Raw genomic sequence first — 27,721 nt, forward strand, 5'->3', positions numbered from 1 at the left:
AGTGGCCTCCACCCTTGAGGAGGACACTGAAACACACCCCAGGGCCCAAACTGCGACAGGTCTCCTACAACTGGGAGCAGCACAGACTCACCCAGGCCTCACTCTGGAGACAGGTGGACATGGTGCCTGCCCACTGCCTGCTGATGTTCTATCAGAACCGAGAAGGCTTCCTAGGCCCCAGGCTAGGACTAGCCATCAAGTAGGCAGCAACAGCATCCATCATGAGGAGAGGGGCAGTAGAGCCTGGTGACGGCTCCTCTCAGACCTCAGGAACAGTGGAAATATCTGAATCAAAGATGAAAAAGACACAAAGAAAACCCCCTGAAAACGAACGCCTTACAACTGGCAGAGGGAGAGAGGGAGGGCGGAACAGCCGATGCCTGGGTGACATGGAGGGTCACACCGGCGCTCCACAAAGTCCTGTATGTTCCCATCCATATGACATTCTTGAAAAGACAGAACTTCAGGGACAGGAAACATCCTGGTTTCCAGAAGTGGGGGAAGGGTGAAGAGAGCAGGGACCCAGAGTGATGGGGCTGTTCTTCTTCGTGACGGGGTGCAGAAGTGTGCACTAAACATGGGAACTTAACACAGCACACAGAGGAATGAGCACGAGGCCAGCAGGGCCATTTCTTGTACCCATTGTACCAGTCACTCTCCTCCGTGCTGTGCTGAACACCCAGAGACCCAGCAGACCCTGCCTGCCCTCCAGCCTCGTCTGCTTTTCTCTGGTCTCTTCTTTTTTTTTTTTAAACACTTGTCTCAGATATTAGTTTTTTTTCTCTCATTGCTTTAATGTCAATGTGACTTTAGTGGCACATTTGACTGGGGTGAGTAGGAACAGAGCATCCCCTCAGGAGAAGGATGCAGGGCTGAAGAGATGGCTCAGAAGTTAAGAGCACATATTGTGCAATTTTGAGGACCAGAGTTTATATTCTAGTACTCAAGTAACAAGCAGAATGCACATACACACCTGTAACCCCAGCTCCAAGGATGGTGGATACAGAGGATTGGGGGGGGGGCGGGGGGCTTGCTGCCTTCCAGTCTGATAGAGAAGACATTATCTCCAAGTTTAGGAAGAGACCCTGATTCAGATAGATGGAGAGTGATAGTGGATACTTGACATCCTGTTCTGACTGACAGAGAGAGAGGGAGGGAGGGAGGGAGGGAGGGAGGGAGGGAGAGAGAAGAGAGAGGAGAGAGGAGGGAGGAGGAGAGAGGAGAGAGGGGGGAGGGAGAGAGGGGGGAGAGAGAGCGAGCGAGCGAGCTTGATTCACTTGTGCCGTTTTTTATCAGCAGGTCACTACAATGAGCCAGCTCCCTAGAGAAACAAGGATGAGCAGGTGTGTACCAGGCTTTTTCTTTTGGGCCACCAACCAGCTCCCAAACCATGACATGGGAGATTTATTATTAGTTTTGCTTGCTCAGCCTAACTTAGGCTCATTTCTGACTACCTCTCTAACTTAAATTAACCTGTTTCTATTTATCTGCCTTTGCCTCTGGGCTTTTTACTTTTTCTTTTTTCTGTGTATCCTACTTTCACTGCCTGGCTTCTGCCCCAGAGGTGTCCTTGTTCTCTCCTCCTTCTCCTCTTCCTCCTTAGCCTAGATTTCTCTTCCTATTTATTCTCTTTGCCTGCCAGCCCCACCTATCCCTTCTCCGTCTAGCTATTGGCCATTCAGCTCTTTATTAGACCAATCAGGTGCCTTAGGCTGGCAAGGTGAAACAGCAACACATCTTTACATAATTAAACAAATGCAACATAAACAAATGTAACACACCTTTACACAATTAAAGTAATATTCCATAGCATAAACAGATTTAACATCTTTACATGGTTGGATGTTCCACAACACAGGTGTTTACATGGCCCTCCCTGAGGAGACAGGAACAAATGTCTATTCAGTCCATATATAGGGCCCCAACTACAGAACAAAGAAGCAATTCTATTCAAGTCTGGCTTAGTGAACCAGTGAGTTTTGGGGTTACTTATAGGAGTGTGGGTGACTCAAGACAAAAGAACCACTGAAAAACTCCCACCAGGGTGGATGGTGACTCCCTGCAGCAGGAGCAGATATCTCAGTCCATTGAAGGACCCCCTGCTCAGCCATGGTTACTGCTTATGCGATCTTGGGAGGGGCCTGGAGAACCTTTGTGTGCCAGGACCTTCCCCAAAGTTGTGTGTTTTCCTTACCATCAACTCCTAGAAGTTGTTCTCTGATAGCTGCATGCATGCTGTCACACACACACACACACACACACACACACACACACACACACACTCACACACTCACACACACACCACACACACACACTCACATATGCACGCAGGCGCGCACACACCGCGCATACACACACCACACCACACACACACTCACACACACACACACACACACACACACACACACCTACACACACACTCACACACACCCCCACACACACCCCACACACACCACAGTTTTTTAAAAAAGAAGAGCCAGGCAGTGGTGATGCATACTCTCAATCCAAACACTTGGGAGACAGAGGCAGATGAATGTCTGTGAGCTGGAGGCCAGCCTGGTCTACAGAGTGATTTTCAGGATAGCCAAGGCTACACAGAGAAACCCTGTCTCAAAAAACCAAAAAAGGAGGAAGAAGAGGAAGAGGAGAAGGAGGAGGAGGAGGAAGAGGAGGAGGAGGAGGAGGAGGAGGAGGAGGAGGAGGAGGAGGAGGAGGAGGAGGAGGAGGAGGAGAAAGTATTGATGAAATAGCAAAGCAGGTAGCAAACAGGTCAGGGAAGAGGTAGAGGAAGCACAGATGGCTGAGATGTGTGGGACTGTCTGGCATAGGGTGGGAGGGAGGCCACCATGCTCCTGCTGGCATTCTGCATTCAGGTGAGGTGTGTGCAAGGTAGGCCTCTGATGTTAATGTGGCAGAAGCCGGATGGTTGCAACCAAGAAGGAGCTTAATAGCACAGCCTTGCTACCACTGCTGGGTTCTGTCCCCCTGCCTCTATTTACAGGTTGCTGTATGGATGCCCCTTACTCTGAATGAGGGGCAGGGCCCTGTGGAGAGCTTGGAACCCTAAAGCCTGAATCCTGGACTGGGCTAAGGTTGTTATTGGATTAGCCTGGGCTTGGCTGGAGTGGGCTGAGTGTGGTGCTGCTGCCAAGCCGGAAAGAGAGCTCATTAAAGAAAGCACAAGCAATTACTATTAGTTTTTAAGTGCAGTTAGGCTCTCACAGGCCCCACTTTCATTTGGCCAGAAGCCCTGTCCTTGAATGTGAGCCCTAAGGAGAGGCAAGCAGACTCCCACAGTTGGATAAGTGATGCTCCTAGTTCTGAACCTGGGATAACAAGGCCTTGGGTGAACCACCAGGGTGCTGGACTGTGGGTGAGTGACAGAGCCTGTTTACTAGAGAAGCTCCTGGCTACAGGGATGCTGGTGATGAGCAAGATGTGCCATTTCTAGTATCTACCTCACTATTTGCGAACACAGCTCCCAGGAACGTAGTTGACTGCGTGTGCATGTGTGTGTGTGTGTGTGTGTGTGTGTGTGTGTGTGTGTGTGTGTGTGTGTAAAGAAATTGTTAAGTGCCCAGATTCTTGAGTGGACAGACCTGGATGTGAAGCTCAGCTTCCCCTTTACAAGGCTTTGCCTGCCCTCTGTAAATTGAGTATAATATATACCCATCTCACCAAATAATTGTGATTCTAGGTCTTAGCACCACACAGCACCTTCTCTTTGGTTGGCTATTTCCTGCTCCCCCTCACCCCAGATGGGTACAGCCTCTTCCTGGGTCTGCAGTGAGAGGCTGCCTGCTGTGTTCCTGACCAAGCCCCACCAGGGGTAAGACTGGGTAGCCCCAATTTGGTTCCCTGCCCCCATCCATGGATCAGCTCCACCTGGTGGTTCCAGCAAGCACTGGGTTCCAGGTACCTTTTTCTTGATCCTTCAGGCCTGGAGTGGCAACAGCAGACACCCTGGGGGACTACTCTCCGAGACTGCCATGTTCTACAGAACGTTTGCTCTGTCCCGGGGGTCTGCAAGCATCCCCTCATCGTGTCAGAGAAGGCTTTTTCCTTCCTAACCCTGGACAATATGCTTCTGTTTAAACCTGTGTTTTCCTCAAACAAATTCACATTTTAAAAATCTAAGTAATGTGCTTTATAATAATTTTACACAGCAGATCACTTGGCATGCTGGTGTTAGCCTTTCCCAAAATGCATTAAAACAAACAACAAGAAACATTGGAAACAAGGTGTTGACCACATTGGCTTCTATAGCCCACATAGCTCCCTTCGGAGACTGAATCATTGTGTCCTTAAAATGAGGACCCTGTGTCAAACAGCAGTAATCTAGGCATGGAGCCATAAATAAGATCTGCATTGTTGTTGGTGATAGAGAACCAAGACATCAAACTTTCTCTTTCTTGCAGAAGGGTGAGGACTTTTTTTGAAAAAAGAATTGCTGCCATGGTTGCTGTACAAACATAATGTCTTTCTTCCCTTACATACATACTCAAGGTGCTTGAAGTCTGTCTTCTATATGCATTTGGCTCTGGAGAGACAGCTCAGCAGTTAAGGGTGCTCTTCCAGAGGACCTGAGTTCAATTCCCAACATCCACTTGGTGGTTCCCAACCATCTGTAACTCCAGTTCCAAGAGATCTGATGCCCTCTTCTGGCCTCTATGGGCACTGCATGCACACGATGAACATAGACACAAACAGGCAAACTCGCTATACATAAGATAAAAATAAATGAATCATTAAATAAACAAACAAAAATAAACATCTATGTCATCAGTCGGTCATACCTTTGGATGTGTCCATCAGGGTGTTTCCAGGTCAGAGTGCAGATTAACTGCTCTGAATGTGGGCAGCACTGTTTCAGGAACTAGGGGCCCAGACTGAATAACAAGGAGATGGCCAGGTGAGCAGCACCACTGTCCTTTCTGTGCTTCCTGACCCTCCCTGATGTAAGAAGGTGAGTTCTAGCCACATGTTCTGTCACTGCCACCACGAATCTGGTTTCTGCTGTGCCTCCCTTTCCCTGGGTGAAGGACATCTCTGCCAGGTACTTTGTCACAGTCTAGGAACAGCAACCCACCATCTGTGCCACTGGAGAATCTTTATCCATCCCAGCAGATTAAAGACACACTGTTTTGTTTTGTTTTTCATATAAATAAAATCCTCATCCAAGAAATCCCTAGTTATATGTGCGGTAGAAACGCAGACTCCGTATTAGACATGCCCACCATTGACTTCAGTCACTAAGGCTGCACACTGCACCTGGACAAAAGTGAACAGGATGGAGACAGGAATGGAGAAAATGCTTTCCATTCACTCTGGTCCAGGCATGGTATTTTAGAATTTAAATCTGGAGGGCTGAGGATATACCTCAGTGGACAAGAGTGCTGCCTAGATAAAACAGAGTTCCAAGCTGGGAATGCGCTTCTTTCAGCCTTTTGGAACTCATTCTTTTAATTGTCTCTATTTTATTTACTGAAATGACTGATCTCACTCCCACCCTGGTCCTTTGGGCGTGGCCCACCTCCACAGAGAGCTCTGAGAATCTGCTCATTATTCTGAAATATCTAAATCCACAAAAATATACTTTATGTGGCTCATCCCCCTTAAAATACCCTCTCTAGGATACTTGCTTAAAAAGATCTGTTTATTTATTTTTGTTTCACATGTAGAAGTGTTTCTCCTGCATGTGTTTCTTCACACCATGGGAATTCAATGCCTATGTGTATTTCTGCGTACCATGGGCATGCAACGCCTGCATGTGTTTCTGTACACCACAGGCATGCAACGCCTGCAGAGTCTAGGAGGTGTTGGATGCTCTAGAGCTGTAGTTACAGATAGTTGTGAGCTGCCATGTAGATGTGGGGAACTGAATCCAGGTCCTCTGCAGCAGCAATGGAAAGGAAAAATTCCTAAGAAAACTCAGCACGGGAAGTGTGCCCAGCCTAGGCTATTCACAGGGCATCTTGGTTTAAGAATGATATAATGATGAAAGCATTTTGATCCAATGAGCCTTTTTTAACTCTTGATGCCCTGGGTTCTCCTTCCCCAAACAGATCTAGACTCTCTAGGAACAAGACTTAAGCACCTGTAGTTCATATCACTCCTTGGGTGAGTCTGATGAGCATCCAAGCTTAGAAGCAATGTGGACCAGCATTTTACAAACTATAATGTGATAAAGCTTTGGCTTCCCCAAGGGCTGAGCATGACACCTTGCTCCCCCATGACCTCACCTGGGCTTCTTTTAGAAGTTAACCCCTAACATGGTGGTGTTATGAGGTGGAGCCTGACTCTCACCCTGCCCCACTTCCGCCTTGTGTGGTCACAGCAAGGACACTGTGTGTAGGAGACAGCCTCTCAACAGGCACAAAACCCACCAGTCCCTTGTTCTTGTACTTCCCAGCCTCCAGAGCTTTGAGCAATACCTTTCTGTTGTTTGTAAATTACCTAGTGCAAGGCGCTTCGTTATAGTACCTAACGGACTAAGACATCAGATGACCCTGTAGCAGCAGAAAAGTCTTGCCTGGGAGGTGGCGACCACAGCTGGCTCAAAGATGTGAATTCTAAGTTCACAGTTAACTCTTTTTATATATAATTGCTATCAAAATTCATGTATTACAAAAAGGATATAAATTTTATAACAAGGTTCTAAAAAAAAAAAAGGAGGCGAATATTCATTCACCAAGACGTGGATGCTTTTATAAAAAAAAAAATGTAGATGCTGCTGCAGATTTGATAGGGGGGTGGGGGTATCGGTGGTGTCCACCTCATGGTAGGTGTGTAACCCAATCATCCAAGCACCCCAGACATCTTCAATACACAGGGGCCACTGCACGATGGCCCTCAACTCCGCCTGCTTAGTGCCTTTCAGCAGCCACACAAACCTCTCTCCTCTGAGTGACAGCCACCTTGACATTCCAGACTACTCACTTCCTAGTCCCAAGGATGGCCTTCTAAAGGACTTCAGACAAATTCAATATCCACACTTCAGGAGGGCGGAGAAGAGGCCAGTGTTTGCAGAGCTAACTGTGCTTATGCATTTCTACATGATAGATTAAGAGTCCTCGCGAGCAGGTATTACCAGGGTTGTCAGGGCCAGAGCTTGGTCCTCAGCAGGCAGTCTGACAAGCTGGACTCTGCCCTCATCCTCAGTAGGCCAATTAAAGAAGCAAGGAATGGAGAGAGGCGGAAAAAGAAGATGTATTCAAAGTGGCCATATTGGGAAAATGGACCAAAGGGCTATCTGACTCCTCTATAATCCATTCTACCTCAGGGGTCCTGACATGGTATTCAAGTTTAAATAAAAGACAAAGGGTTTAGGAGATGAGCAGTCCAGGTCAGGGTCTGGTCCCACCCATCACCATTGCCTGGGTGTCAGGTTCTTTGTGCAAAGTTGTCAGAACTGTATGAAAATCTTTCTGGGAGGCAAGAATCCCCTCTGACTGGCACCAGACTTCAGCCTTTCCCTTCCCCCAGCATGAGACTCTAGAGAACATTCCAATTCCTTGGGGGTCCATTATTTCACTAGCTTGATCGCCAAGGGAGCAGCACAATTGGTTCTCTTTACACTGTCTTTGTTCCTGCCAGGATGGTCACACAGGAAATTTGGGGATTGTAAAATGACCTTTGTTCACTTGTATGACCCTTACCTCTGGTCCCCACCTGACCTCTCATCTCCCCCTGGCTTTTCTCTGCCAGCTCACCAGGTGTCACACATCAGAGACAAAGATGAAATCAAGAAGAAATCTGCATTGTCCTTATTTCAAAAATTGGGTTTAATAATTCATCTAAAAGAGAATTTTTAGCAACAAGCCTTGAATATAAAAAGGGAACAGGCCTTCGCTAAACGGCGTCTGTTCCTCTAGTTGCAATGCTGAGTGGAGAGAGAAAAAAACGCCAGTCAGGTCCAAGTGTGTCTCTCATATTTGCTAAGGACACCATAGTTCTCAGCCTGTTAGGCAAAAGTGATTTTTAAAGCAACCTTTGCCAGGAAAGGAATTTAAGCCACACCCTGAAAGTCTCCTTTGTTGCTGCAGAAATCCACCTACAGGTCATTTCAACAAACTAGCATGCAGAAACATCTACAGATTGTAAGTCTGTTTATTTCCTGGTTTTAAAATGCCACCTGCCCAGACCCCCACCATCGCCTGGAATACCAAACCACTGCTGCTTTGTGAGGCAGACGGCAGCAGGTGAGGGGTCTGTGGGTCTCCACACGCACACACAAAGCTGTTTAGAATGTCACAGAAATCAGTCATTCACCCAGCCGAGCTGCTGAAGCGTGACAGGCTGGCTTTAAATACCTGTCACTGGAACTTGCTGATACTCGGGGAGGAGGGGCAGCCGGTAGAATAAGAAGGGAAGGAAATTAACAGAACCTCTAATTGCCCAGGTTGCCTATCACGAACACTGCGGCTGTTGGTCTGCAGTAGACCTGCAGCAGGAGGCGCCTGCAACCCTTTCAGACCCGAGGATGGGAAAGCTGCCAGGGAGTGTGGAACACCTCCTCTTTCATTTGATAGACAGCGTCTGCCTCCTGCCTGAGGAGACTCGGCTTAGAGATTAGCGTCTACACTTCCCTTTCCCTCCTGTTTTGCTGTGGCTTTTGCAGAGTCTCATTGAATCTGGGAGCATCTTGAATAAACTGAATTTCCTAAACGCGTCAAATATCTGCGGATCATGTGAAGTCTCTTGAAATCTGGCAGATTGCTACTCAGGCAAAAATTTTCCCCCTCGAAGATGTAACCTATTTATCATTCAAGAGTCTCTAGAGCACAGATATCCAGAACTAGGAGAGAAAATAAGCACATATACTCCATCTAGAAGTGTGTAGTAATTTGACCCTTGACTTTCTGGGCAGGGGATGAAAGTTCAATGCCCAGCACCACCTAAAACTGGGCATGGTGGTACCTGCTGTAGCTCCAGCATTCAGGAGGTGGAGACAGGAGAATCTGAAGTTCAGGGTCATCCTTGCCTACTGTTATAGCCTGCTTTCTACTGCTGTGGTAAGCAGCTTGGGAGGAAAGAGTTTATTTCATCTTGCAGTCCATCATGAAGGGAAGTCAGGGCAGGAATTGAATGGAGGCAGGAACTGAAGCAGAGGAGCGCTGCTTACCAGCATGCTTCCTAAGGCTTGTTCACCCTGGTTTGTTATAACACCACCTGTGTAGGGGTGACACCACCCACAGTGGCCTGGGCCCAATCCACATCAATCATCAGTCAAGAAAATGATGCCTCACAGACTTAACGGAACTGAGAGGTAGTTTCTCCTCCTTTCTCCTCCTCCTCCTCCTCCTCCTCCTCCTCCTCCTCCTCCTCCTCCTCCTCCTCCTCCTCCTCCTTCTTCTTCTTTTGGTTTTTCAAGACAGGGTTTCTCTGTGTAGCTTTGTACTTTTCCAGGAACTCACTCTGTAGACCAGGCTGGCCTCAAACTCACAGAGATCCACCTGCCTCTGCCTCCCGAGTGCTGGGATTAAAGGTGTGCGCCACCACCGCCCAGCTAGGCTGAACCAGGCAGATCTCTATGAGTTGGAGGCCAGCCTGGTCTACAGAGTGAGATCCAGGACAGAAACCAAAACTACACAGTTTCTTAACTGAAGTTCCCTCTTCCAAACTGACTCTAGTTTGTGTCAAGTTGACAAAAACAAACAAACAACAAAAACAAGACAACTGTGTGGTGAGTTGAGGGTAGCCTGGGCTACATGAGACCTTGTCTCAAAAGAAAAAAAAAGTGCCAGTCTTTGCCCTGGCAAAACGATTGCTGCCTGTTTGTCTTTAGGGAAGAATCGGGGTGTATCAAAGATTATTGCACTCTGGGTTCAGTATTTACAAAAACCAAAGTTGAGAAGCAACTGAAATGTGCAGATCTGAGGCTAGTGATTAATTCTCAGGAAATTCTTGCGATAGAATACCGTTAAAACAGCTGTAGATGTTAGGTGACAGGTGGAACTACTCATGTTGTAGAGTTGATAAAAGACTGCAGGACAATGCATTTGCAATAGTTTTTAGTTCTTTTTAATAAATTTGAACTTATTAGATATATACACTCAGGAACGCAACCGGTAACATTTTCTGGACCATATTTGAAGGAAACTGAGATTAGGTGGCCTCTGTGCTTCCTCTGTGCATCTGATGTAACACACCACTCAGCATGAGGAAAACCATGAAGAAATCTGCAGCAGAGTCCGACGAGCCATCGCGGGCTTTGTGTCTCACTTTGAAAAGAGGGTTCCAATCAGCTCAGTTTGACAAAGCGCCACCGGACAGTCCACTTCACCCGGCCAGAGCTAATTACCTAGATGTGTTCTGTGCCTCTGGGTTTAGATGACTGGAATGGCGATGCCGCAATGGGGGAAGGGGCACAGCACTGATCGCTCAACTGTGGCCTTTCGAACAAGAGCCCCAGGCTTTGCTTTGAAGCAACAGGGAGTCATGGGGTTGGGGTATACACTCTGGAGCCGAGCTGTCTGGGTTCAAAGTCTCCTGATAGCTGGGCCACTTAACCTCTCTGAGCCTTGCTTCCTCTTGCAGAAATGGAAGATAATAGCACCAACTGGTGGTTGTGGGGGTCACCTGAGTGACTGTGTGCAGAGTTTAGATGGTGCCTTGGTCTAGCGGTGCCGGCAGACCTGCAAGCTCAGCCAGAAGCTGCCAGTCTCTCCTGGGGTTTGGCAGAGGCATCTGAAGCATTTTGGCTAGAGGAGGCGGCAGGGTCCTGGATGTGTGGTAGGGACCCCTATGCAGGAAGAAACAATGAATGCACAACCCCACATCCACATGTGGGTACCCCTGCCACCCTGGCAGCCACCTGGCTTCTAGGCCCACCTCCTGTCCCTCAGACTGGTTTTTAAATGTTTTCTGCTAACACCCAACAACTGTAGGTAACAGAATGAAAAGGGGGAGTGAATGAACTATAGAGTAAGACAGGGTCTTCCCCAGGATGAGGCCACCAACCATCTGGTTCCCAGTGCACCTGCAGGTCACTATCCCACCTGGGAACTTCAGTGGTCTCTAATATTGAAAGGGAGGGAGGGGGGAGGAAGCCAATGGGGAGTGAACAAGAATAATATCCTTGGATTGTCCCCAGCCTCACACTGGTCACTCTGTCCCAATCCCTGGCTGTGCTGGGAAAGTGGTTCAGAGACCCTGCTAGACCACCCTCCAGGGCTACTGCACTCACTATGCCCAGGGCTTCTCCCCAGCCAGGCGGCAGCCACACCATCACGCACCAAGCAAGCCCTTACCACACTGCCAGCACTGAGCCAGGCAAATAACTTCTACCTATTTTTTCCATTATTTTTGGTATTTCTAATTGCGTGTGTGTCTATCTCTGTCTCTGTTCCTCTCCCCGCCCTCCCTGTGTGTGTGTGTGTGTGTGTGTGTGTGTGTGTGTGTGTGTATGTGTGTGTGTTAGTAAGTGCATTTGATTACAGTGCCCGAAGCTGTTCCATCTCCTGGAGTGGGAGTTACAGGCGGTTGAGAGCTTCCATGTGGGTGCTGGGAGATGGACTCAGGTCCTCTGCAAGAGCAGCCAATGCTCTCACCTGCTGAGCCACCATCCATCCCCTCTACTTATCTTTCAATCTCCATTTTGTAGATAAGAAACTGATACTCAGAGACAGGAAGCTACCTGCCCAAATTGTAGGAGGCAAAAGTCATGGTTCCTTAAGATGTCTGTATTGGTTTTCCTATCATATGCCACTATCTACAGGAAGCAGAGAAGGGAAGAGGCTGGGGACCAAGTGTCTCCAAAGGCCCTTGCTAACCTACTTCTTACTTAACCTCTATAAACTATTTCCCAGCTGGACCTCTCAAAGCTTCACCAGCTCTAGAAACAGCACTACCTGTCGGGGACCCAGTGTCCCACGTGTGAGCCTGTGGGGACATTTAATAAATCATGACAATGTCCTTGTCTGTAAAGTCTAATCCACATTGTCAAGGTGACTGGATTGGGAACCACCTAAGAGGCACACTCTGGCCATGTCTGTGAGATGTTTTCTGACTGGTGGAGCTGAGTACCGGGATTCACTGCACTCTGCTTCCTGCCTATAGACACAATGCGACCCACTGCCTCCCATCCACATGGCCATGCCTTCCCTGCCACGACAGACAGACCGTGGCAATGTGGTACCCAAGCAAACCTTCCCTTCCTTATGTTGATTCTGACAGGCATTTGTCGAAGTGATGAATGTCACCAATGTCATATCCTAATCTCCAGACCCCACGACACACTAAAGCTCTTCAGATGGGGAGATAACCCTGGGTTAGTGTGGGTGCCACACAACCACAGGGGTCTTTATAAGAAAAGGAAGGAGACAGGAGATGTGTTAACAGACTCGAAAGTCAGAGTGATAGGACCATGAGCCAGGACCTGCTGGCACCTCTGGTACCTGGAAGCAGTTAGAAAACAGGTTTTCCCTTGGGACTTTCTAATGTGTCAATACTCATTTGATTTCTGACCTCTGGAACTGTAGGGTGGTAACTCCGAGTTAATGGAAGTCACTAAGCTTGTGGTAGTTTGTTCTATCCACAGAATGAACATGCTGGGCAATAGCATACTCATGTTAAATGACAGAAGCAGGGCTCAAACCCTGTACCCTATGACAGGGACTACATTCTTATTTCCATGTTACATGATGGAGTTTCCATTTAGGACTGTAAAATATGGTTTTTGTATTGCACCAAGCATGACACCATGAAAAAAGATACAGAGCCGAAAGCCTTTAAGGTTTAAACATGAGATGTAAAACAGTTCTAACAGGATGCAGGCATCTGCACATGGTGAACAGGGCAATGAAGAAGGTGAGAGGGTACCACAGAGCCATGGTCAAAAGACGGAGTATTGAGTCGGCAGTAGCAGGAAGCTGGTGCAGCAACATAAAGTCGGCCCCCACCTGCACCTTCTGAAGGAAGAATCCAAATCGACTAAAGGCAGAAAAATGAAAGGACTACCAATAAAGTCAACGAAGGACAATTAGCGAGAATACACCATAACCAAGAGGTTGCAGGAAGATAAGAGGTTGCTCTCATACACAAACAGGTAAAGAGATCTGCAATGATTAAAAAAAATTGGGGCCAGTGAGGTGGCTCCGTGGGGTACAGATGCTTGCCACCAAGCCTGATGTTTTGAGCTGGATCCCCAAGACCCAATGGGGCAGAAGAAGAGAACCAATTCCTGAAATTTGTCTTTGCTTCCAAGCTTTCACCATGGCAAAGGCATGCACACACACATATACACTCAAAATAAATAAATAAAATATAATATCAAGCTGGGCAGTGGTGGCACACACCTTTAATCCCAGCACTCAGGAGGCAGAGGCAGGCGGATCTCTGTGTTCGAGACCAGCCTAGGATACAGAGCGAGTTCCAGGACAGGCATCAAAACTACACAGGGAAACCCTGTCTCAAAAAACAAAAGCAAGCAAACAAACAAAACAAACAAAAAGTATTACAAAGTAATACCAAAAAATTTAAATTGTTTTATATATATTTAAAAAAAACCCAAAAACAAAACAAACAACCGCCCCCCCAAAAAAAAACCCTCTTGAAAATTTACAAGAGAAAATTAGAAACCTTACAGAGTAAGGGAGAGGTGTCAATCTGTAGATAAGATTTTCAAGTACTAAGAACCAAGTAATATAACTAAAACAATAAACTTAACATATTACACCCACAGGAAGAAAGAAAAGGATAATGAATAGGGGGCTAATGAGGTTGTAGGGAAATTTTGCACTCTGCTCCCAAGAGGGTGAACTTGACAGTTAGTTGTTCAGGAACCCCCTCTGATAGGACCTTGATCCTGGAAACGTGTCGATAAGACCTGTGGCTGAACCTGTAAAGAGATGTGAGTAAGCACATTCACTATGGTTTTGTTTGTTTGTTTTTAAGGTTTAGTTTTCTTTATGTGTATGTGTGGGCACATACAACTTAGGGTCTCCCTGCACCTGAAATAAAAAAACAAGAAGAGACCCCACTTCTTCAACATCCAAGCCAAAGTGTAGAACCAGATCCCCAAGGGCAGCCACTTCACCTCACCCTGGCGGTAGAAGTGGTAGTGTTTACCTGCAGGAACGCTACCTGCTTCCCTAAAGTCTAAGAGTTGGGTGGACTGGAGGAAAAGGCCTCTGAGAGTGAGCCCACCCAAAAAAGAAGAAAACGCCGTTTCAAGTTTCTGGAAAAACTGAATGAGATTTTTTTTTTTCAAGCTTGGAAAATGAAATCTTGTGTTTTACAAAGTCATGTCTTCAGTGAGACTTCTCGGTTGTTTGTAGTGTGCTGAGCCAGGGTTAGTGCATTAAACATTTGCCATGTCTGTAAGAGGATGAGCAAATGAAAGTGTTCTCTCAGAGCCCAGAGCAAACCGCACATCAGCTTTCTCTGGTTACTCGACATCCTTTCTTTTCTCCTTAAATGCACAAGATTTTTAGTTTTTGCTAACTTCATGTGGCTTTAGCAATTCTCCAGCTTAGCATTTGTCATCTTTGTGACATCCTGTCTCCGAGAATACTGCAATTTCTCTCCGGCATTGATCTGCACTGTGTTTGCTTTGCTGGCGGGGACAGGGACATGTCAGCAGGAACCCACTTTGTAAGGGATCTGCCAGAGCCATCGGATCGTTTACTTCTGCTCGCCAGGCAGCCTTGCTCCTCCGACGTGAAGGGTACTCAGGTGACAGAAACACTCTCTGAAATGGTTGAAATTGATTGTCAGCTTGCCTGGATCTAGAGTCATTTAGAGGACAACCCTCTGGACATGATTGTAGGGAAGCTTCTGAGTTGGGTTAACTGAGGTGGAAGGACCCACCCTAAATGTGGGAAGCACCATCCCAAGGACTGGGGTCCTAGACTGTACGAAGAGGAGAATGCAGGCTGAGCATCAGCATCCTTTGCTGTCTGCCTCACACTCCTACCATCATACTTTCCTCACTATGATAGAGTGCACCCTCAAACTGTGCACCCACATCAACCCTTCCTCCCTTAGGTTGGTTCTGTGAGGCCTTTGTCAAGTAACTAACAAGCTCTCTGTTACCCTTGCTTTCCAGCTAGAACGGTGGAAAGTTCTAGCGGAGTCAGACAGTTTGCTCAGTGTGCACTGGCTTGAAAGTGTCACAGTGAGAGGGAGAAGAGGGATGGGTAATGTTGAAAGAAATAGCAAGGTTGTGAAGGAAGGAATCGTGTGGCTAACAGGGAAGTAGAGGCAAATGCCTGCTCTGTTATTGGTCATAGTTTACAAGCACACAGGGCTGGCAAGGAAAGTGTCTTCATTGCACACTGGACCATTTTCCCTCTTGGTTCTTCATCCTTGAGGAAGCAGGAATTTGTCATTGAGTGGTGGCTCTGGCTTCTCAGTCCCATCCTTTCCTCCCACAGGTTGCTTTTATTATTATTATTATTATTATTATTATTATTATTATTATTATTATTATTTTGAGACAGTTTTTCACTGAATCTGGAGCTTACAGATTTGGCTAGACTGGTCAGCAAACCCCAAAAATCCTGTCTCCACCTCCTCTGCTCTGGGCTCAGGAGTGACATTTTTGCTGCTTCTGTGGGGGCATATCAGCTCTCAAAGTGGAAGGCTGCAGACGGCCATGAAACACCAGCTAACAGTACAGACATGGAACTTCTGGTCCTGAGAGGACCTAGGACTGACAGCGGTGTTTTGCTGACTGATAGCTACGTGCTGATGTGCTCTGTCTGTGGTCCTCCAGCAGCCTCGCTGTGGACTGGGTGCCATGGAGGCTGAGAGAGAGAAATTCCAGATCCAGAATCTTAATGAACAGTGTGAGATTCCAGCTTCCATGACTACTGGATTTTCATGCCTGGGTTTCCTCCCCCCGGTTCCTCAGCTAACTCTTGTTTCAGTTGTATTTCTACCCTTGTCTCACGCCTTCCTTTCTTCATTTCTCCAACTGCCCCACAGGGAGTGCCACCTGATCAAGCCCTCCACATTTAGCTCTTCTGGAGATGCCTTGGGTGTCGTCAAGTCCAGGCCCATTTGAGGTCACCCATGTCCCACACATTAGTCAACCATGGAAAATAGAAACCTGCCCTGTCCTCCCAAGTTAGGGAGCTGTTGGAGCCTTGCCAGTTCCTGAGGGGATCCACGCAGGCCTCTCCATAGCTGCCACTCACCCTTCATGCTACCTTGCTCCTCAGAGAAGCAGATCACCCCCAGCAGCTGAGAGAGCACTCAGTCTGGGGTAGCAGATGCCCAGAAAAAAAGGTGGTGAACCTGCAGCCAGTGAAGTTTCCAGAAGCACAAATGACCAGAAAATTCAAAGCTGAATGAGGAAATTCAGTACGGTGGTAGCTGCCCAACAGGGCCCTTAAGGGCATTGAATGTGACAGGAGCTGATTCTAAAACCAGCCTGGTCCTCACCCTGCTGAATCTCTCTGGGTCTTGAGCTTTGCCAGGTGTCTGATTAAAATGATGTTAATGAAAAAGTGGGAAATAATGATTCAAGAGCAATCACGGAGAAACAGGCACATGTTGAAGTCCTTGTCACTGAGGAGGTCCTAGGCCTCTGGAGAGCTTCAATCCAGCGTCATTCTCCCTCTGCAGGGACAGATGACGGCCCAAAGAACATCAGCATTCTGCTCAGAGCCTTCCCAGTGCAGCACAGGAGACGCTTTGTCATTGAGCAGGGCCGGTGTCCAGTTCTTCAGGGAGTCTGCCAGAGGGCACAGAGCGGCACCAGGAGCTTCTGCTGAGCTGAGACTTGGTGTGCATGACAGTCAAGGATATGTCCCGAGCACTTGTGGTCACCTTTATAAAGGCATTGGCTCTGTGTTGTGCTGTCACTTGGTTTCACTTAAAAAAAATTTTTTTTAAAGCTTATTCAGCAATTCTTTGGAAGGACTTCTTCCATTAGAGCGAATAACATGGCCCCAACTCCCCCACCCATGTGGCATGTGAGCCCGCGTGCATGCCTGTGTGTGTGTGTGTGTGTGTGTGTGTGTGTGTGTGTGTGTGTTGTGCACGTGCCTTGAGACGGGGTCTTGACGTGTAGCTCTAACTGGTTTAATCTGGTATTCTTCATGCCTCTGTCTCCCTACTGCTGAGACTGTGAGCATGGCTGCACACCTGGCTGCTGCTGGGAGTAGCTGCTCCTCCTCGTGCCTTTCTTCTTCCTCCTTCTGTATGTGTGCATACATACATGTGCACATATCAGGAGTCAACCTTGAGGGTCTCCGTGTGTGTGTGTGTGTGTGTGTGTGTGTGTGTGTGTGTGTGTGTCTGCTCCTCCTCCTGCCTTTCTTCTTCCTCCTTCTGTATGTGTGCATACATACATGTGCACATATCAGGAGTCAACCTTGAGGGTCTCCTCCGTGTGTGTGTGTGTGTGTGTGTGTGTGTGTGTGTGTGTGTGTGTGTGTGTGTCTATGTACATGGGTACATATCAGAGGTCAACCTTGAGTGTCTTTCCTCATGATGCTGTTCAAGCTGTTGTTTGAGGCAGAGTCTCTCACTGGCCTGGAATTTACCAATTCAGTTGAGTTGGCTGGCTGGGAAGCCTGGGATCCATCGGTCTGTACCACCCCACTGTTGGGACTACAGGCATTCTCCACCACATCTGGCTTTTACCATGAGTTCTGAGGATCAAACTCTGGTCCTCATCCTTGCAAGGCAAGCACTTTATTGGCTTAGCCATCTCCCCAGCCCCACCCCAACTTCTTTTATCTACCTAAGATCAGAACGCAAGGGAAGAACGCAAGTGGAAATAGCCTAGCAAAGACGTGGGGAAATGATTGGTCTGGCAAGCTATGGCCCTCAGGCAGCGGAAGTACATGAAGGAGTAAATTTTCTTAAACATAAGCTGTGGCCCCTCCCTAATGAATATTAACAGAGCCTGTGTGTATGCCAATCCAGAGATGTACCAAGTCACATCTGGGAAAAGAGGTGCCCTTTGCACAAGATAGCAACGGTGAAGGGCCGTGTGGTGGCAGGTACACACCTAATGGCACCTTCAGCTGTCTTTTGGCTGAGAGCTAAGCAGAGTGGATCTTTCAACCCCTTCCTTCCCTTCCAAATGAAAATTAGGCTAACAGCATCACGGAAAGGGGATTGTCTGACTTGGCAAAATGAGAGTCAGAACCTCTCACAGGAAAGTTCGTGGCTGTCAGAGCATCTGGCAAACAAGGTATTGAGTTTGACCACAGCAGGTACCCACTGCCCACAGGAAGACATCAAAGAGAACCATCTAGAAAAAAGCAAACGATGTGGCTGTCACATCATTGCCGATTACCTGTCACTGATTCCTCCAGTCACAAAGGAAAGCTTTGGGTGGGAATCAAACTGTGCAACCCTGCTGGTCTTCCTTCACTGAGGGGTCAGTCTTACAGTGCCTTCCCACTGGGCCATGCATTTCTGCTGGGAGGGCAAAGGTGAGGCTCTCCTGTGGTTGTGCTACACTTGACACACAGCGGATGGCACCGAGCTGCTGGCTGATCAGTGAAGAGAAGCATCCCCTGCTGGCCTTTCCTCAGCCTGCTGTCCACCCACAAGTGACTCAGGTGCTTCGTTCTCAAGACAATTTAATTTGGAGCTGGACTTTCTAGACACCCATACCCAAGAGAGCATCTGTCCCAAAGGCTGGTGGGAAATGAAGACCCCCAAGGGAAACCCCAAGCAGTTAGAAGAGACACTCAGGACAGGAGCGGCACTGAGCAGGGGAGGGACCAGTAGCACAGTTTTGTAAAATTCAATAAAATGTGTAATTAACCCTTATTAGATTTATTTGTGTTACAAAAGAAAAGCTGTTTGCCAATGAGCAAAGCTTTACTCCCCAAATTTCAGATCATAAATTCATTTTCCCTCCTCCTTGCTGGTTTGGTGCATTCTTTAACGGCTTGGTTAAAATGATTATTAATCCTAAATTAAATCTCCTCGGTAATGAATCCCTAAGAGCCAAGGAAAGTCACCCCTGCTCCCCGCTCTGTCTTCTCCATGGCCACAGTGTTATTTTTTTTCTCCAGTACTGCTTGTAAGCTAAATTAAACAGAAGAAATACCCTCTAGGTTAGAGGGAAGAAAATACATGAAAAGAAATCCATGAAAGCATTTGCTACTCCAGCCAAAGGCTCTCAGCTCTGTGATGAACTTCCTATAAGAGTTTATTTTAAAGTGAAATAGCAAGCGTTTGTGCTAGCTGAGTACCTTATCTGTAAGCCATGAACAATAACTACTCAGAATCTGTGGGGTTTACGGGAGTTAAGTGCTTAAAACAGCACCAAGTCCACAGCAGTATCATCTTCTGGGCATCACGTCTCCATACGTCACCCCAGGCCACTCAGGTAGCTGTATTGGCATGCCCTCAAATAATATTTTTAAAGATTTCTGAGCAATCCTCAATTTGAACAGGCTCCAAGAATTACTTTTCCATTAATAAACACTTTTTTTTTCCCCTGAACAAAACCTAGATTTAAAAATTGTGTGTGTAGGCCAGGTGGTGGTGGTGTAAGTCTTTAATCTCAGCACTTGGGAGGCAGAGGTAGGTGGATCTCTTGAGTCTGATGCCAGCCTGGTCTACAGAGTGAGATCCAGGACAGCCAGGGCTACACAGAGAAACCCTGTCTTGAAAAAAAAAACAAAACAAAACAAATAAACAAAATTCTGTATGTGTATGTGTGTGTATGTATGTATGTATGTGTGTGTGTATGCGTGTGTATGTGTGTGTATGTTTATGTGTATGTGTGTGTATGTGTGTGTTTATATGTTTGTGTATGTGTTTATATGTATGTGTGTGTTTATATGTTTGTGTATGTGTTTATATGTATGTGTGTGTTTATATGTTTGTGTATGTGTTTATATGTATGTGTGTGTGTGTGCGCGTGTGTGTTCATACAACTAGAAAGGAAATCGAGAGAGGGACAGGAGTGATCTCTTAAGGACTGAGACTAAGGGTACGAAAACACACATGATAAGTGAGCGGAGACGGGGTACCTAGAGGAAGGAAGGAAAACAGCCAGGGAGGAAGAAGGGGTGGGAAGCACCTGAGGTCAAAGTGTAACACCCTGTATGTAAGAAAGGTCACGATGTTGCCACTGCTTTGTGTGATAACAAACGGAGGAACACATGTTGGTTATGTGTAACTAGTTCTCTGGGACAGCAGAGCTCAACAGCATTTGATAAGCTTTCAAAATTCAGATGACCAACCACTCCGCCCACAGATGGCTCCTTTCGGTTTAAAACACAAGCAACAAAGGCTGCTGTGTCCAGCCATGGGCAGTTGTCGAGGGATGCCAGGGCCCTGCGCTTGGCTCTACCTCTCACAAGGTGAAACCACAGTAGAACATAGCCACTCTGGGCTCTGTCTTTCTTTTTAAAAGTCCCGCCTTCTTGTCCGCAGTAAGTCACAAACCACCCCAGAACTGAGGGAGGCTATTTTGTTTCCACGGGAGAACAGTGGCCATGCTCCCCACCTCCTGACATGAGCCTGCATTTTAGCCATTGCTCACAGCTTGCACATCCGGGGACAGCACATTACCTTCCTGCTTGTGCTTCTGTTCAGCTGATGGACCACACTTACTCCCCCTTAGCTGACCCCAGCCTGACTCCTCATTAACATGCCTTTCAGATTCCCTGTCTGACTAAGCCCTGTTCTTCTTGCAGGGTTCTCAATACAGGACAAAAGTCATTGGTAAAAAGCAAGAAAAGGGAGCGCCTGAGATGAGGAGGCTGGGATTTCTGGAAGCAGATTCACTGTGAGCTGGAAACATGTGCCCTTGGGTTCCAGTAAAATCTGTGTCGCTCACCCAGCAGTCTCCGGAGGTGAACTGGAACATCTCCCTACAGCCGTCACCTTGACCGTGAAACTGGCAGCATCTATACTTGTCTGGCTCTGCGTGTTTTTGCAGCTGCACTAACCCTCAGTTCAGAGAAACCCAAGAGAGATGGTTTAATCAAATAAGGGTTTTATTTTCCTCAAGTGACTGAGAGTCCAGATCTGTGGCCTAGAGCTAGCTGCACAGCTGCTTAAAAATCACCAGGAACTCAAGACTGCAACACCCTGAGCAGGAGGCTTCTGTCATCCTTCTAGAACAATAGCTGCTTGCGCCAAGGATGGCATCTGCACCCCAGGTACAAAGAATAAGAGGCTTGTGTCAATTCCTTCATCCCTATTTGGGAGGAAAGCAGCAGCTTTCTGAGACGCCACACCAACAGATTTCTGGGTACAATATTGCAAGAGACTGGCCATATGATCATGTGATCACCTCTGGACACAGAGGAGCATGAGAAGGGCAACAACTTAGCTAGAACCTTTGCTTCTTCAAGCAAGGTCAGGGGTCAAATGATAAGAATGACAGGGAGAGCTGATGTAGACTGGAGCTGTGGCTGCCTTTGGGTCCCCATTGCTGCCCTGATGACGAAGAAACAGATTTGAAGTTTTCTATAGTTTCCCTGGTCTTAAAGCCGGTCAGAGACAAAGCCAGGCCATCTATCCCAGAGCTCCATTCTTCACAGACTGGGTGAAGCCTGAATTAGTTACTTTTCTTGTAGCTGCAACAAAATTTCAAGCAGCTTCCAGAAGGAAGGGTTTGTTTGGTTTGGGTGTTGAGGGGAGTCCATCAGGGAAGGTCTGCAGGCAGGAGTGGGAGGCAGCTGGTCACATTGTACCTGCAGGCAGGACACAGGGATGATGCCAGGGCTCAAACTTTCTCTGGTTTTATGCTGTCTGGGACTCAGCCAACAAAATGGTGCGAACCACATTTAGAGTGTGTCTTCCCACCTCAATTAATCTAGTCTAGATAGTCCCTAACAAACACGCCCAGAAGCTCATGTCCCAGGTGACTCTAGAGCCTGTTAAGCTGACAATCAATATTAACCATGTAATTAACTCTGACACACAAACATACAACTTTTAAGCCATGACCTTCCACCCCTTAATCCCCAAAGCTCATGACCATCTCAATACCAAGTATGTTCATTGCTCTCATTGCTGATTGTGGGTCCAATGTGATCAGTCTTCCCAAGCTACTGCCATCATACCTTTCCTTCCATCACGGACTGTACAAGCGCTTAAACTGTGAGCCCAAATAAACCCTCCCCCTTAAGTGACATTTGTCAGAGCAGCGAGGACAGCAATGACTCTCGAACACCATACATAAACACTGCCCAAAGGTGGAGAATCGAATCCATCAAAGGTACGTATGCATTTTGCGCTTTTACCTTTTGTTTTTTAGACAGGATCTCGCTCTACAGCCCTGGCTGACCCGAAACTTGCTACCTGAACCAGACTAGACTTGAATTTACAGAGATCTTCCTGCTTCTGCCCCTCAAGTGCTGGGATTAAAGGTGTGCCACCATACCTGGCTCTTTTAACCTTTTATTATTATTATTATTTTAAATCATGAAGTAACTTATTAAAACTGTTTGCTTATCAGTGGTAGAGCAGAGGTAGATGTCTGAGGAGCCAGAGGAAGAGGAAACCTTGGAGATGTCACATGATGGGGTGGGGTGGGGGTGGGGTGGGGGTGGGGTGGGGGCGCCTCCTGGAATCAAAGCACTAGGGCGTATTTGACACTGGGCATGCAAGACCTTGGGGCCCTCCACTGCCTCTGATGCAGTGATTCCGTCTGGATTACTCTACTCTCCTGGGTAAATGAAGGGTTGCAAAAATGTGTGTGTGAGTTTATCATAACATTAGTCAGAATAGGAAGGATTTACCCTGTTGGTAGCGGGTTTGGTAAATCACAGCTCAACTCTTTTTGTTTGTTTTTTGGTTCTTCAAGACAGGGTTTCTCTGTATAACAGTCCTGGATCTCACTGTGTAGCCCAGGCTGGCCTCGAACTCACAGAGATCCACCTGCTTCTGCCTCCCAAGTGCTGAGATTAAAGGTGTGCAACACCACTCTTAACAAAATACCTGGAATTATGGAAAAAAATATTTTCTGAAGACTTAATGGTGTATCATTAAACAGAAAAAGATCTATAAAATAATCTACAAACAATACATTTTCATTTTTTAAAATGTATGATGAGAACTACAGCTGTATTCTCTATATGTTAGAAAAGACTAAAAGTGAGCAGGAGCTGGAGAGATGGCTCAGTGGTTAAGAGTTCTGGCTGCTCTTGCAGAGGACCAGGGTTCCATTCCCAGTACCACATGGAGGTTCACAATCATGTGTAGCTCCAGCTCCAGGGGATCTGATGCCTTCCTCTGGCCTTTGTGGGTACTGCATACAAATGATGCACAAACACATACACACATATACACACAAAATAAAAATAAACGAATACTTAAAAACAAAAAAGAAACAATTATAAGAATATATATACAAAATACTTCTGATTTCCCCTTATTTGTTTCAATAGTTTTTTGTAGCCAGAAGTTTTCTTGTGTCTCACTGGTCCACAGCCACTCAGACCCAAGTAAACACACACAGGCTTACATTAATTAAAACTATTTGGCCATTAGCTCAGGCTTACCACTGACTAGCTCTTACTCAGCCCATTTTTGTTAATCTATATATTGCCACGTGTTCCGTGGCTTTATCTGTGTGCCATTACAGGCTGTTCCCTGGATGGCAGGCTTGGCATCTCCTGACTCAGAATTCTTCTTCTTCCCAGAATTCCTTGTCTGTTTATTCCACCTATACTTCCTGCCTGGCTACTGGCCAATCAGCTTTTTATTTATCAACCAATCATAGCAATACATTCACAGCATAAAGAACATCCCATAGCACCTTCTGATGATAAACACAATATACAGGAGGCCAGTGAGATGGCTCAACAAGTATAGGAGCTTGCTGCCAAGGCTGACAACCTGAGTTCAATCCCCAGGACACACACAGTGGAAGGAGAGAACTGACTCAGCAAGTTACCCTCTGACCTCCACATGCTGGCTGCGACACATGTGCCCTCCTCACATAAATACACACAAATAAATATGTGCAATTTTTAAAGAAGAAATTGCAAATTAGCCTTAACAAAAATACATTTAAATAAGAATACTTCTATCATACACCTTTGTATGAAAATACTTTAGATGGTTTTTCTACAATTCATCCCACTATGAAGAGAAGGGTGTTTTTGGAACATTCTCTTCAGGCCGGGAGTTGATTTTGAAGAAACAAAGCCTAGTGTCTGGTTTTGCCAAACGCGTTCTCCTTTTAGTACATAAAGAGCCAATTTTGTACATAAGATTGTACTTTTTATAAAGAATTTTTTAAAAGAAAGATAAATTTTCTTAGTTTTATCTTTTATGGTACTGTGTTTGTGTCTCCCCAAGCGTCATCCGTGGGAATCCTGATCCTCACAGGGACGGTTCTAAGAGTGATGGAGCGTCCGGAGCAAAGCCTTCAGAGTGGTGTGAGCTATGAGACCCTGCTGAACCTGCTTTGTAGCCTGCACCCTGGAGGGGGGCCTTCCCCAGCCCCTACCCATGTTGGCACACTGACACAGCAGGCTCTCAGCCTCCAGAACTGAGAAATGAATCACTGATATTTATAACCACTCAGTTTCACTATTCATTACAGCAGCTCAAAGTCCCTAAAACATACGGAAACTTGTATTTTTTTTCACAAAACAAAACAAACAAACAAAAAAAACCCAAGTTCTCCTGAAGTCCTTAGAACCCCAAATGATGGCTCCAAAGGCTGACACTCACACCATGGTTAGCCTAAGTAACCAGGAAAGCTTTTCCAGTGAAGATACTGATAACAGCATCAAGTTTCCTGAATATCAGAAAAATTGTGTCATGTGTATGCATGTATACATGCATGAGTGTGGGTCAGAGTGTGTGTGTGTGTGTGTGTGTGTGTGTGTGTGTGTCCATGTGGAGATCAGAGTATGTGAGTGTGAGTGTGTGTGTGTGTGTGTGTGTGTGTGTGTGTCCATGTGGAGGTCAGAGTGTGTGTGTGAGTGTGTGTGTTTGTGTGTGTGTGTCTGTGTGGAGGTCAGAACACAAATTTTTATAGTTGATCCTTTCCTACTGTGGATTCTGAGGATAAAACTCAGGTCAGTAGGCTTTCACGCAAGTGATAATCCACTGAGCCATCTTGCCACCCCCTCAGTCTCCATGATGGGACCATGAGTGATATACCATAACTTCCAACCACGTTTAGGGTATTTATATTCCAACATTCTGGAAACTGACACTTTGATTTTAACACCCTTGCAAAAAACTGGAAACCCAAGCTGGAGAATCTGCCTCCTCCTCTCTGTTTCAAATGGCCACTGCCATTAAAATGGAGCAAAACCAGCCCACTGCAGCCAGTGGATGCATAAGGGCCACAGTGGGCCTGAGTACCTGGGACAGCTCCCTACTGTGGTGACAAAATGCCTTAGGTAAACAGCCTACAGAAAGGGAAGGTTTGCTTTGGATTCTGGTAGTCACAGGCCCTACTGCTCTGGGCCTGCAGTGAGGCAGAACCAGGGTGGTATAAAGGAGAGGGCATGATGAGATCATGGGGGCCAGGAAGCAGAGAGAGAGCGCAAGATGGAGCTCCCCAATGTACCCTTCAAGGGCATGCCACCATGATCTACTTCCTCCAATTATGTCCCATTTCCTGAAGTTTCTACCTGCTACCAGAAGTGCCATCAGCTGGGGATGAAGCCTTCAGAGGACTTTTGAGACCAAACCATTTACAATAGCTGCATCCAGAATGCCACCACCCACAGTAAGCATCCCACTCCCTACCCCAGAAGCTGAAACACCAGATATACAAATTTATTGATGAAAATGTTTTAATTTGTATAATTACCATTGTGCCAATTAAAAAATTTTGATTAAAAATAAAAGTCTTCAAAGGCTGACTTATATTTAAGACATGTAAAATTGGCAAAAAGCATTTCTAAAGGAGTAACCCGGCCCTCAATAAGCCGGCTCTTCACTGACTTCTGGTGGACACAACCCACTTCTCTCAGACTAGCCAGAGAAGCTGGAGGTGGCCAGCTCCTTTCATTTTTCTACTTAGGAGACAGTGTGGGGTCTCCCCAGCTCTGTGGGATTGAAGCAATAATAAGCCAGGAGGACAGATGCCTTGTGTGCAAGGTGCTTGTGTGAAGACACATAGACCAGAGTTTGATCCTGAAAACCCAGGTAAGGCTGGGCTCCCTGGTGTTATGTGACCCTATGTGGTGATATTGTGTTCCCCAAAATATTGTGCGCCCTAATAAAGTTATCTGGGGTCAGAGACAGAACAGCCACTAGATACAAAGTCTAGAAAATGGTGGCACTCACACCTTTAATCCTAGCATTCCAGAGGTAGAAATCCCTCTGGATCTCTGTGAGTTCAAGGCCACATTGGAAACAGCCAGGCATGGTGACACATGCCTTTAATCCCAAGAAGTGAGCCTTTAATTCCAGGGAGTGATGGCAGATAGCAGAAAGGTATATAAGGCGTGAAGACCAGGAACTAGAAACTTTTAGCTGGTTAAGGTTTCAGGCTTTGGAGCAGCAGTTCAGTTGAGATTCATTCTGGATGAGGACTCAGAGGCATCCAGTCTGAGGAAACAGGATCAGCTGAGGAACTAACTGGCAAGGTGAGGTAACTGTGGCTTGTTCTGCTTCTCTGATCTTCCAGCATTCATCCCATTACCTGGCTCCAGGTTTGATTTTATTAATAAGACCTAGCCTGGAGAAAGCAGAAATAAAAAGAGCCCTGAGACCTACTAACCAGCCAGGTCTTGATGAGAGTGCCTATCTCTAAAAACAAGGTAGATGGTACCTGAAGATAACATTTGCCTCCAGATACATGTGCACACACAGGCACCCTCACCAACTTGTACATAAAAGTAAGAAGGAAGAGAGGGAGGCAGAGAGGGAGAAAGGGAGGGAGGAAAGGAGAAAAAGAGTCTGGATGAGAGCCATGATTGAAATAGTAGGGTCCCTGGGGCCCCGTCCCAGATCTCCCTACAGAATAGCTCAGTTAGCCTCCCATACATGTTCATCAAATCAAACTTCATCTTCACGTTTGGGCTTCTTCTCTGCAAATCTCCCAGCTGGAGAGCACTTTGCACTTCTGATGAGCCAATGAACATGCTCTCATTTCTCTCAGCAGCCTTCTGGGGTTTGGATCGGCTCTGAGGAATCCACCAGCATTAGGGAGGGCTGGGGAAGAGTGTGAGGATAAACCACTATGGATGTGCTCTGAGGACTGGAGCCACAGCTCAAATCCGAGCCAGCACCAAACACCACAAAGGTCTCCCCTGACCTGCAATGACCATGAAGTCTCCCTTCTAGGGTGAGATTAACTTCATATGTCTTTCAGAAGAAACAAGAGTTTGAGATGAGCTTTTCCTTCCAAGCAGTGAGTTGGCAAGGTTGCCCGACTAAAGTTCACAGCGGCTGAGTCACACTTCCTGGCTTCCTGGCTCCTTACTTTCCATTTGCCTACTTGTTTGTGAAACACACACTTCTCCTCTGGAAAATACTGTGGATAACACATTTGACACTAATGTAGACACTAATGATTTTAAGTCTCTCCAACCAAATCTGAGCATTTTCCTGTGGTGCAAATAAATATGTGCATGGGCTGCCATGGCGGTTTCCCCCATAGAAGCTGTTTGGAATTCTGCACATTCTCCTTTCTCCCCTTAAAGTCTGGATGTTTTCACAAATGCAGAGCAAGTGTCTTGGAGGAGAGTATGCTATAGGAACTTACTGGGGGACTTAGGGACTTTTCTCTCAGGTAAATGGTCTGGGAACTCCAAGTTCAGGATTTCATGATACATTTTTAAGGCTGTCTCCATTTGGTTTTCCTGTTGGG

Source organism: Peromyscus maniculatus, chromosome 7 (genome assembly GCF_049852395.1).
Source record: "Peromyscus maniculatus bairdii isolate BWxNUB_F1_BW_parent chromosome 7, HU_Pman_BW_mat_3.1, whole genome shotgun sequence".
Classification (NCBI taxonomy): domain Eukaryota; kingdom Metazoa; phylum Chordata; class Mammalia; order Rodentia; family Cricetidae; genus Peromyscus; species Peromyscus maniculatus.